Genomic DNA, 11,040 nt, shown 5'->3' with positions numbered 1-11,040 from the left:
AGGATCATGGGCCAGATTGGGGAGAAATTGTCCCCGTTTCCTCACGTTCTCACCTTGCTGTGGAAATAGCATTTTAAATTTATCCTTTGGAGCCTTATGTAATTCCCTAGCATCTGTTCAAGGCAACATCACTTGAAGCTTTCCATGCTTGCTTCTGCCTCATGCACCAATGAATCTTGGAGGGTGAGACTTGGCTTTGCCAAGCCTCCACAATGAACAAATAATGGTGGCAGGGCTTGGGAACCTTTAGGTACAGGCATGATAACAGCCATTAAAAAGCAGCTCTGTTCCCCACAAAGACCTAAAGGAAACCAAGAGGAGAGAGGAGAGGCTGACTCTGAAAAAGCAATTCAGCATCTCCCGGCTTTCCTGTCCTGCCCTGGGTATCTGAAAGCAGGTGCTTGTGAGGACCATCCCTGTGCCCTTGGGAGGGATTGTAGGAAAGCAGAGGAATGATCTTTGGAGACAGCTCAGGCCGTATGTACTGACAGGGAACAGCCTGAGAGGGCAGATGTCAGTGGAATGGCAGCCAGGATGGCCCTAGAGCCTTGGTCTCAACCTGCCTGCTTGTAGAGAGCTAGTCTCTCCTCCCTGCTCCTGAAATTTCCAGTGTGAAAATGCATGCCCACAGCTGGGGAGGGAAGCTGGCCAGATGGTGTTCACACTGCAACTGGAGAAACAGGATGGGTTTAGCCGGGAGATCACACAGGTATAGTGTGCAGTGGGCCCACCCACATCAGCACGGAACTAGTCAGTGCTCAGGAGTTTCTGTGATGCACCTCTGCTGCCTCGCAGGGCAAGCCCCCGCCTCTTAAGGTGGCTCTACACGGTTTGTAAGCTTACTCCCATATCTTTCCAAAATCTCCTTTCTAAACCTTCCACAACTTGGACCAAATCCTAACATTCCAAGTTACCTGCAAGCCTAACATGTCTTAAGATGGCTAACTAACCACCCCACCCCTGTCCCAGGCTCAGAGGATTTTCATTCAATGATTTCCTGGCCCTTCCCACATTGTCTTCTGCAGGGAGACACATCTGGATGTTCTTCTCACTGGATGTTCTTACTGATCCTATTTTATCCGTGCCACCTATGAAATGGGATCCCAACAAGTTTTCCAGTGTATATAGGTTAGAGATCCCCTGACTTATTCTGTGCACAGCATCTCAAGCCTGAGAACGGATGGCAGGAGACTGTAGCAGGCCCTCCAGAAGCATCTGAGGCCTCCCAGCATCTGATCCAGCTCCTTTCCAGTCTTATTCTGACAGTCCAGAGCCCTACATCCCAGCCTCCCGAAGCATGCCTTCATTCACACCACTTCTCCTCCCAGCAATAACCATCTGCCCCATCGCTGGCTGTTGAACCCATCATTCAAGGCCACGTTGGGAAATAATAGCAATAATAATGGGACCTACCATGTGCTGAGTGGAAGCATTTTATGTAGGATCTAATTCTCCCCCAAAACCCTGTTAGGTCAGAGTTACTGTCATATGCCATTTGACAGGGGAGAACACAGGCAAACTTGCCCAGGAAGAACCAGGATTCAAATCTCATCAGCCTGGCCCTGGAGTCTGCAGGCTACGCTTCCATCCAACAAGCTCTCTGGTGTTTCCTCCCTCTCCCTCTCCAACTCTGGCTCAGACTTGCTGTCTCTTCCTCCATGCAGCCAGCATTTTGTGCAGACATGTTCTATCACACTTATCTCTTTGTATCACAGTGATTTGTTTACACATCTGTTTCTTCCATTAGAAGCTAGACTATTCACTGCTTGGGTACAGAGATCATATGTTCATGAGGGTGAACCCTCGAAAGTGAATCTGTCAAAGCTATGGGCTACTATTATCTGGTCATTTAAAACAACTATCATACCTGTATTTAGACCCAGGCATTTGCTGTGCTGGCAGTACAGAAAACAGATGATTGAGAGGAGCACTAAAAGTTCGGCATACCTAACGTGTGTGTGTGCACCTGTGCATGTGTGTATGTGTGTGCACAGGGGAGAAAATGGATTTTCTGCACAGAACTAAGATCAGAGTATGCAAATGAGTATCTCAAAGCGAAGCTCTCCTCACCCTAACATTTGAGTTGGGGAGCCCTGTCTAATGGCCAGCTTGGCATTACTACATCTAAAAGCAAAATCTGGGCAGCCCAGGTGGCTCAGTGGTTTAGCACCGCCTTCAACCCAGGATCCTGGAGACCTGGGATCGAGTCCCACATGGGGCTCCCTGCATGGAGTCTGCTTCTCCTTCTGCCTATGTCTCTGCCTCTCTCTCTCTCTCTCTCTCTCTCTCTCTATCCCTTTGTCTCTCATGAATAAATAAATAAAATCTTTTAAAAAAAATAAAAATAAAAAAATAAAAGCAAAATCTTCCAGCCAAGGAGCCCTCCTCACTGACACAGAGTTATCAGGCATTCTCACTCCTGGGAGAGACAGATGGAAGATCTAGAATGGCCTGGTCAAGAGCAGAGTCATTGTCTCCAATACTCCTAAGCAAACAACTTGGTCCTTCATCCTTAAATAGGAAACTATAGCCAGAATCATCAGACACCTGGGGAAGATGAGCACCCTGACAGAGGATAAATGGAAAATAAGAGATTCCATGATAAACACAAGTATTTCAGAAATCACAGTAGAACTTTACAAAAAAATCTAATTAGTCTTCAAGAAGAAATTGCACTATAAGACAAATTGAATATTATAAAAGAGAACATCAAATCGTTTTAGAATAAGAAATTACTACACGAATACTTTGAAAACACTTTCCAAAAAGTAAAATCCCCTCTCGTAAAATTTTATGAAGAGATCAAAAATAAAAGACAGAGTCGATCAAAGATAAAAAGATAATGGGGAAAAATGGAAAAAGATTATTAATAAAATAATAGAAGAAAATTCCTTCTCTCTGTGCTAAATATTCAACATGGTGAATGGGTAAAGAAAAAAGACGCATTTTTGTGAAATCTTAGGACAAAAAAGAAAGAAGCATCCAAGAAAGCTTCCAGAGAGAACAACCAGACATCTATAAAATAATAAAAATCAGAGTGGGAAGAGAGAAGGGTTGTGATTTTATACAATAGATGGTAAGGTTAATCTACAGAAAGATACATTGACTCTTATCAAGGAGAAAAAAAATAAAGCAATAGAACCCCCCCCAAAAAAAAAAACATTTAAAAATAAGCTCCCCTGGCTGGCTCAGTCGATGGAGCACGAGACTCTTGATTTTGAGGTCATGCATTCAAACCCCACATTGGGTCTAGAGTTTTATTAAAAATAAATAAATAAATGCTTAAAAGAAAAAATGTAAAAATAAAGTGCACAATGAAATCAAATTATTAGGCATGATTCTGGAATCCTGGGGAAGAACTGATGAGTTTAAGACAAGAGAAGCCATGTGAAATCTGACCTTTCTTCCCACCAGACACAGTCTATTGCTGGTGGGACAGGGGCTGGGACGTGAACCCACCAAACCCTGCCACCTGAGGGTTCCACCACAACAAACATTTACAAAGTTAACAAAGTGCAAACCAATTACTTGTTTTTAACCTGCAGAATCAAACTGTAGACAAACAAAATGCCTAGAATATGATTATGAAACAGACTATGTGATAAATCTGATGCTGTAGCAATACAGGTGGAGCTAGCAAGATTTGGAAAAGAGAAAGGAAAGGATATGGGGAGACAATGGTAAGAAAACTGACATTATCATCTGATCTAGTGAGGAATTAAGAGAAACTATCTAGGAGCACCTGGGTGGTTCAGGTGGTTGAGCATCTGTCTTGGGCTCAGGTCGGAATTCCGGGGTGCTGGGATTGAGTTCCACATCAGGCTCCCCGCAGGGAGCCTGCTTCTCCCTCTGCCTGTATCTCTGCCTCTCTGTGTGTGTCTCTCATGAATAAATAAATTAAATCTTAAAAAAAAGAAAAGAGAGAGAGAGAGAAACTATCTAAAGGTCAAGGAAAGGAGAAAAGGGTGTAAAAATAAGAATAAAAAAAGAAAAACTAAAAAACACTGTCTCAAAAATAATTAATTAATTTAATTAAATTTTAAAAGGAGGCACCTGGGTCGCTCAGTGAGCTAAGCCTCTGACTCTTGATTTTGGCTCAAGTTGTGATCTCAGGGTTGTGAGATCGAGCCTGCATTGAGCTCCTGGTGTGAAGCCTCTTAGGATTCTCTCCCCCTTCCCTGGCCCGTTTTCTCTCTCTCTCTCACCCTCTCTCTCCCTTTCTCTCTCAACAAATAAAGTAATTAAGTAAACAAAAAATAAAAACAGGTGATGGCTTAAGTTTATAATTTGTAGTTATGAAGATAGCCCAGTGAAAGCACTAAAAATGAAACACAAACATTAGAAAGAAGACAGGGAATAAAATGAGCTACAGAGAAGGTAAATGAAACCCTCATCTTTCCATGCTAGGAAATCAGTCAATATTGCCTCAGTGAATAAATCAAGAAATCATACATAAGTATGTTATTTGCAGTTATGGTATGAGTCACTAAGAACTTCAAACAGGGATCTTTAAAAGAGGTCACCTCTCAGGCCTCAGAAAGGAGGCCAGAGTGGAGGCAGGACTATTTTAATTCACCCACAGAAGACCAGGACAGACACCATTTCCGTCCCTGCTCCAGACTTGTGGCAAACCGCTGTGGTGTCAGAGTCTACAAAAAAGAAGCATCCAGGGATCCTGTGTACATGAAGGGATCTATCCTGGATTCAGTTTCTGGGAAGGCCTCCTTGAGGAAGTGATATTTAATCCATGCCCTGAAGTATGAGTAGAAGTTGACCTCAGTGATCCTGGCCTAAGGAGGAATCTGTTCTTTCGAGGGGGTGGAAATGGAGGGGTAGAAGAGAGAGAGAAGAGCCTTCAAGGGAGAAGCAACACACAGGGTGCCAGAGCCGGGAGGGACTGTCCAGCTAAAGCAGCCCAGGAGCCAACGCGGAGCCTCTGGGACAGCCAGGCCACCAAGCTGCATGCTCCCATCAGCACCCTCTAGAGCTATGCAACAGGCCAGCCTGGGGGACAAGGCTGAGTAGTGGCAGAGGACAAGGTTTTTTGCAGGAGGCCAGGATGGGCCCAGAGGAGAAAGGGAAGCATGGGGACAGCAGAGGACAGCTCAGAGCAGCCTTGGGCAGGAGAGCAGAGGGCATGGATTAGATATGAACACAAGGGCCAGAGTGTCCCCCCATCCCCAGCACATTACCCCCCTCAGTCTGGTTCAGAGGAGCAGCTCCCTTGTTACTCTCCTGCTTTCCAAGAATGACAAGACATCAGCCAGAAAAGCTGACCTTCTTCCTCCCATGTCTTGCCCTGCCCAGTGTACTATCTGCTGGGGGTGGGGGTGGGGGTGTTTGAAAGAGAGGAATATAGTTTTTGTTTTGCTAGAGAGTCTGTTCCAGAGTAGTGCCTGATGAGATGGAACTTGAAAATGGAATGCTGAGAAAGTAATCAAAACAGCATCCACTTTTTGAGTGCTTTCTCTGTAGCCCGCAATGTGATAAATGCTATTGTGCATTTTTTTTTTTGCATTTAATTTATCCTGGAAAGAATTCTAAGGGTGACTATACGTTTATTTCCTCCAGAAAAGGAAGTCTAGGCTCAGAGAGATGAAGTAAGTCTCCCAAAAACATTACAGCCGGAAAATGATCAAACTGGCATTTACACCGAGGGGGCCTGACTCAAAGACTTCCCTCCCTAGAATAGATTCTGCTGGAAAGGGTGAGAAAGTAACTGCATCTCATCTCTTTTCAAAATACCTTGGATTACACATGTCCTTTATCACAGAGCTCGGCACTTGTCTGGAGCATAAACACGTGGGCAGGAGCTGCTGTATACACAGTATACACATTACCACTACATGGGAACTCAGTCTAAACCAGTGTGGGTAATACAGCAAGTCCCCCTCGGAACTCAAGTGCTGAGTTTGCAAAACATCCGTCCAGACTGCTATTTTTGTGTTTCCTCAGAAATCTTATAAAGGGCAGATCTGCTCATCTTTGAACACCTTGAAGGTCAATACCATATCTGACTCATATTTCTCCCTGACATCTAACATAGTTTCTGGTTCACAGTAGAAGCTCAAGAAATGTTTGCTAAATCAAGGTATTTTAGTTCAAAAAACTGTAATAATTGTTCTTATCAACCCAATCTCCCAGTGACCTCTACCAATCCACATGATATTGGTAAGAATCACTTGCCTTGTGTGTTCTGACCTATCCTAAAACGCATTTGCTGGAATTCCTGGAAGATAGTGGTGCCTCAAAACGCACAGGAGGCCTGTGCATTTTTAACTATGTGAACATAATGGAAGGAATTAGCAAAGACTAGTATTCAAGCACCGGACTCTGGAGTCAGAATCCATGCATTCAGATGTTGGCTCTTCACTTTGTAGACTGCAGGACCTTGGCCAAGTCGTTATAATTCTCTGTGCCTCAGTTTCCTTATCTATCAAAAATTATAACAGCATGTACCTCCTGGGGTTGCTATTGGGGATGAAACGCACTAATGCATCTAAACACTTGGAGCCATGACTTACACAGAGCCAGCACTCAATATAAATGCTAATATCATTAGCTGGGACATGGCTCGTTTAGTGTACCCAGTGAAGGCTCCAGCTGTCGGCTTAAGACCCGCATGTGCCTGTGCACACGTTTGCTTTCACCCTTACAGCCACCCCTACTGTCAGGTCTGAAGTGATTTGGAACCTGCCAGACAGGGCACTGACCTTTTCAACATCAAGTTTAATTAAGGCTAGTGAGTAGCTAAAGTGTAATGTTTCATGTCTTTCCATGTAGTTCAGTAAGAAAGATTTATTAACTCATTAAAATGTCTTGTTAGTTATTTTCAGCTACTCAGCCAGCGACTCATCCCAGAAACCACCGAGAATAGAATCTGACTTTATTGACTTCCTAGGTGGCATTTGTGTCACTAGATCACGTTGCTCCAACATTAGGATAAAAAGCTTCAACAGGTGTGTGGTGGTTGGTTAAAACTCACCTGCCTCTGGTGGTGACAGACAAGAGGCTATGGACAGGTCATGATGAGGCCATGGTAGGCTGGCACCATATCCTGCTTCTTCTAGTTACAGAGGGGAGCTGGCAGCTATCAGGTTCCAAGGAGCTGGGTCTCTGTGATATGCTGGCCTTGCTTCCTATCCTGAGCAACCACCTGAGCCCACCAACCTTAAGTTATTCGACTCCACCCTTCATTTGGCCCATCAGACCGTTTCCATTTCTAAAATGTAATCTTTCTGCATCTGCACCTGCCTTTCCCATCCTTTCAATCAATTTACAAATACATAGTCTCCTTTTCAGAAGCTCACTGTTTTGCAGAGCAGGAATTCCCCTCAATATCCAATTCCTCAAATTATTTTCTCACCCTATCCTGCAAAACATGCTAACTCTAGCCTACGGTAATAAATCCATATTTATATTTTTTGGTCTACCTGTACATTCTCTCTCTTCTTTCTAGTTTTTTTTCTCATTAGATTAGAAGCAGTAGAACATAGTGGTTAATGACATAAGCTGGGGAGGGGTGAATCCAGACTCTTCTGTTTACGAGCTGTGTGACTTTGAGTAAATTATTGACTTTGTGTCTTTAGCACTTCATCAATATCATGGAAGTAATAACAATCCCTTCCTCATATAGCTGTAGTGGAGACTACATTTTTTAAAAGCCAACTGAGGTTCTTAGAAGAATACCTATCAATAATTAAGTATCAAATTAATTCTATAATTTTGTTCTTGTGGTTCTCCGTTGTTTTTACTGTTACAAGGTGTTAATGGGCAGGGGCCCAATTGCCTGTAGTGCCAAGCAGAGATCGATATTTAATAAAAATCCTTTTGATAATGGGCTATTGATGAGAATAGGAATGAGGGGGGAAATGCCAAATAAGGTCTAGGTTTTTAATAAATTAAAGTAGGCAATAGTGATTTCCCTAGCAACCAGATTTCTGAACGCATTTCCACCACCATTGCAAACTTCCCATTTATTATGATAATTTCCTGCTTTCAAATATTGAACACGAAACAGGAAATTAGTTTGAGGATGATGGTCTCCATACAGAAAGGAAAGCAATTTCCGCATCAAGTAACCAGACCACTCTTCCTAGGAAATTTCCTTCAGAAAATGGATATGATGAACATGGACCTTGAAAAAAATCTCAGTAAACTTAAAAATTTCACTCATAAAAAGGAAGGACAAGTTGCTTTTCTTGTCTGGATAGCCCAAATTGTCATCATGATTTTGCTTTATTTTCTAACTGCCTTCTAACTGCCTTCTAGAAATGCACAGAGGGATCTGATCTTGCATTTGGAAAATGATGGCTGTCTGGTGACTCCTTCCCTCCTTGTACTGGGGTCATATCCATGGACAGAAGCACAGAGGCTGGGAGGCAGAGGCTGGCGGCACAGTGCTGTACACGCAGGGAGCTCTATCAACATTTCATTAATGATGAAAATGATCATTTTTAAAACTTCATAGTCATACTAGTGTGATGTCCAGACAGGAGTCTGGTTCCCCACTAGTATTTCAAAGGAAGCCTAACACTGATCACATCACAGACTGCATAATAGAAGCTTTCCAGGGTAACCTGTGCCTATTCCATTTGGGCTGCATGGGTTAGGATCAACAGCAATTAAGGCTGTAAGGTAAATATGAAGACAAAGCCCCTGAATCTGCATATAAACAGTCTGTGTGTTCAATGTGGCAAAGTTTAGCAAAACTAATGTCAAAATGATGACACATAAAATAATATGGCTGACATGGGGCACCTGGGTGGCTCAGTTGGTTAAGCGTCCCACTCTTGGTTTCAGTTCAGGTCATAATCTCAGGGTCGTGAAGTCAAGCCCCACACTGGGTTCTGTACTCAGTGCAGAGTACACTTAGGAGTCTCTCTCTCCCTGTGCCTCTTCCCCCACCTCTCTCTCTCTCTCAAATAAATTAAATAAATAAATAAATAAAACAGTTAACACACACACACAATATGGCTGACCCATCCCTGCTTTCATATAGACACATATTCAGACACCACCAATACCATCTCACTCTCTTTATATGAGATACCTTGAAAATTGATCAGCAGCTTTTGTGAGAGACAGAAATCATGAAATTAGTAGGTCCAAGGTAATACAGGTACAGCATGACCAAAAGATGTGCTTTGAGGAGTATTTTTATCAATAACAGAAAAGCACCAATAAAAAAAAATCAATTCTGGCTCAAACATGGATAATAAAGAAGAAGTAAGAAGCCAAGGAAAGTTGGCAGGAGTTTCAGAAGAAGATGCCAGAAACCAAGTCAAACCTAATAATCATAACATGTAACAGCTGCAGAGCACTTACCCTCGGTGGAGCGCTGTCCATGCATTCTCTCTATAAATCCTCACAAGTCAACAAATTACTGTTATTTTCTCCTTGGCATAAATGAGAAAGTTGAGACTCAGAGAGGTTGAAGAAGTTGCCTAACTCACACCAAATGAATACCAAAACTCAGACCAGGTCTGCCTGATGCTGAAACCTGTGTACTTAAACACCAGAGTCAGTGGGAATGACCCAAGGTAAAAGCTGAAGAGGGTAGAGGAGGCAGTGAGCCCTGAGTACTTTGTTATAGCAGCCTGAACAGACCAAGACAACAGCCAATTTATGAACGAGCGATTAGAAAAATTCTGCTCATAGGCTTCTAGAAATAGCATGCACCCTTTGTTCTCTACATTACTTTCTTGGTATGAAAAAATACATACACATGTAAATTTAAAACCCAACCCAACAATATTATGGGGTCCCAAATTTATACTACACCAGTTCCGTGGGACTCCTACATCAAACAACGAAACAGAAGACCACTAAACCTCTAGGGCAGTGGCAAAGGAAATGTGACGCCTCATCAGAGACATTTTCAGAACCCAGAGTATACTTGTCTCATGCAAAATAAAGAACAAAGATGAGCTCATGGTAACAACATGCAAACCGTGCAAGGAAAAGACTTGGGGAGATAAAGTCAGGAGGCAAGAACAGTAGCTTTTAAAGTCTTATGGGTGGGATGCCTGGGTGGCTCAGTGGTTTAGCACCTGCCTTTGGCCCAAGGCGGGATCCTGGAGTCCCGGATCCACATCAGGCTCCTTGCCTGAAACCTGTTTCTCCTTCTGCCTCTGTTTCTGCCTCTCTGTGTGTCTCTCATGAATAAATAAATAACAAAAATATTTAAAATAAAATAAAAAAGTCTTATGGGTCTATAATTAAAGATTTCAATTTAAATATGTTCAAAACTATTACATTTAGGGAAGAAAAGCTATGAGACATAATAAAACAACAGAACCTTCAAACAGACAAAAGAACCAATTAGAAAAAAATAAGTAGAGCTTCTACAAATGAGCCAGTCATTTTTCCCAGACTTATTGAGGTGTAATTGAACAATGGAAATTTATAAATATATATTTACCAGGTATAACATGATTTGATGTATATATACACTGTGAGATGATTGTCACAATCAAGCTAATTAACACTTCTGTACCTCCTATAGTTCTTTTTTTTGTGTGGGTGTGCTAAGAACCCTGAAAATCTATTCTCTTGGCAATTCTGAAGTGTGCAATATAAAACTGTTAACTCTAGTCACCACGCTGTATATTAAATCTCCAGAACTTACTCATCTTAGAACTAAAAGTTTATACCCTGTGACCAACATCTCGTTTCCCCTCCCCCTGTCCCTGGTAACTGCCATCTTACTTTCCTTCTATGAATTTGACTTTTTGAGACTCCACGTACAAGTGAGATTATACAGTATTTGCTATTCTTTGTCTGGTTTATTTCACTTTGCATAATATCCTCTAGGTCCATCCCTGTTGGCATCAATGGCAGGATTTTCTTCTTTCTTTTGACTGAATAATATTCTATTCTGTTAGATACTGCACTTTCTTTTTTTTTTTTTTTTAAGATTTTATTTATTTATTCATGAGAGACAGAGAGAGGCACAGACACAGGCAGAGGGAGAAAGCAGGCTTCATGCAGGGAGCCTGACACAGGTCTCGATTCTGATCTCCAGGATCACACCCTAGA

The sequence above is a fragment of the Vulpes lagopus genome, chromosome 10 (assembly GCF_018345385.1).
Source record: "Vulpes lagopus strain Blue_001 chromosome 10, ASM1834538v1, whole genome shotgun sequence".
Classification (NCBI taxonomy): Eukaryota; Metazoa; Chordata; class Mammalia; order Carnivora; family Canidae; genus Vulpes; species Vulpes lagopus.
The sequence above is the reverse complement of the archived record's forward strand: the minus strand, read 5'-3'. Positions refer to the sequence as shown.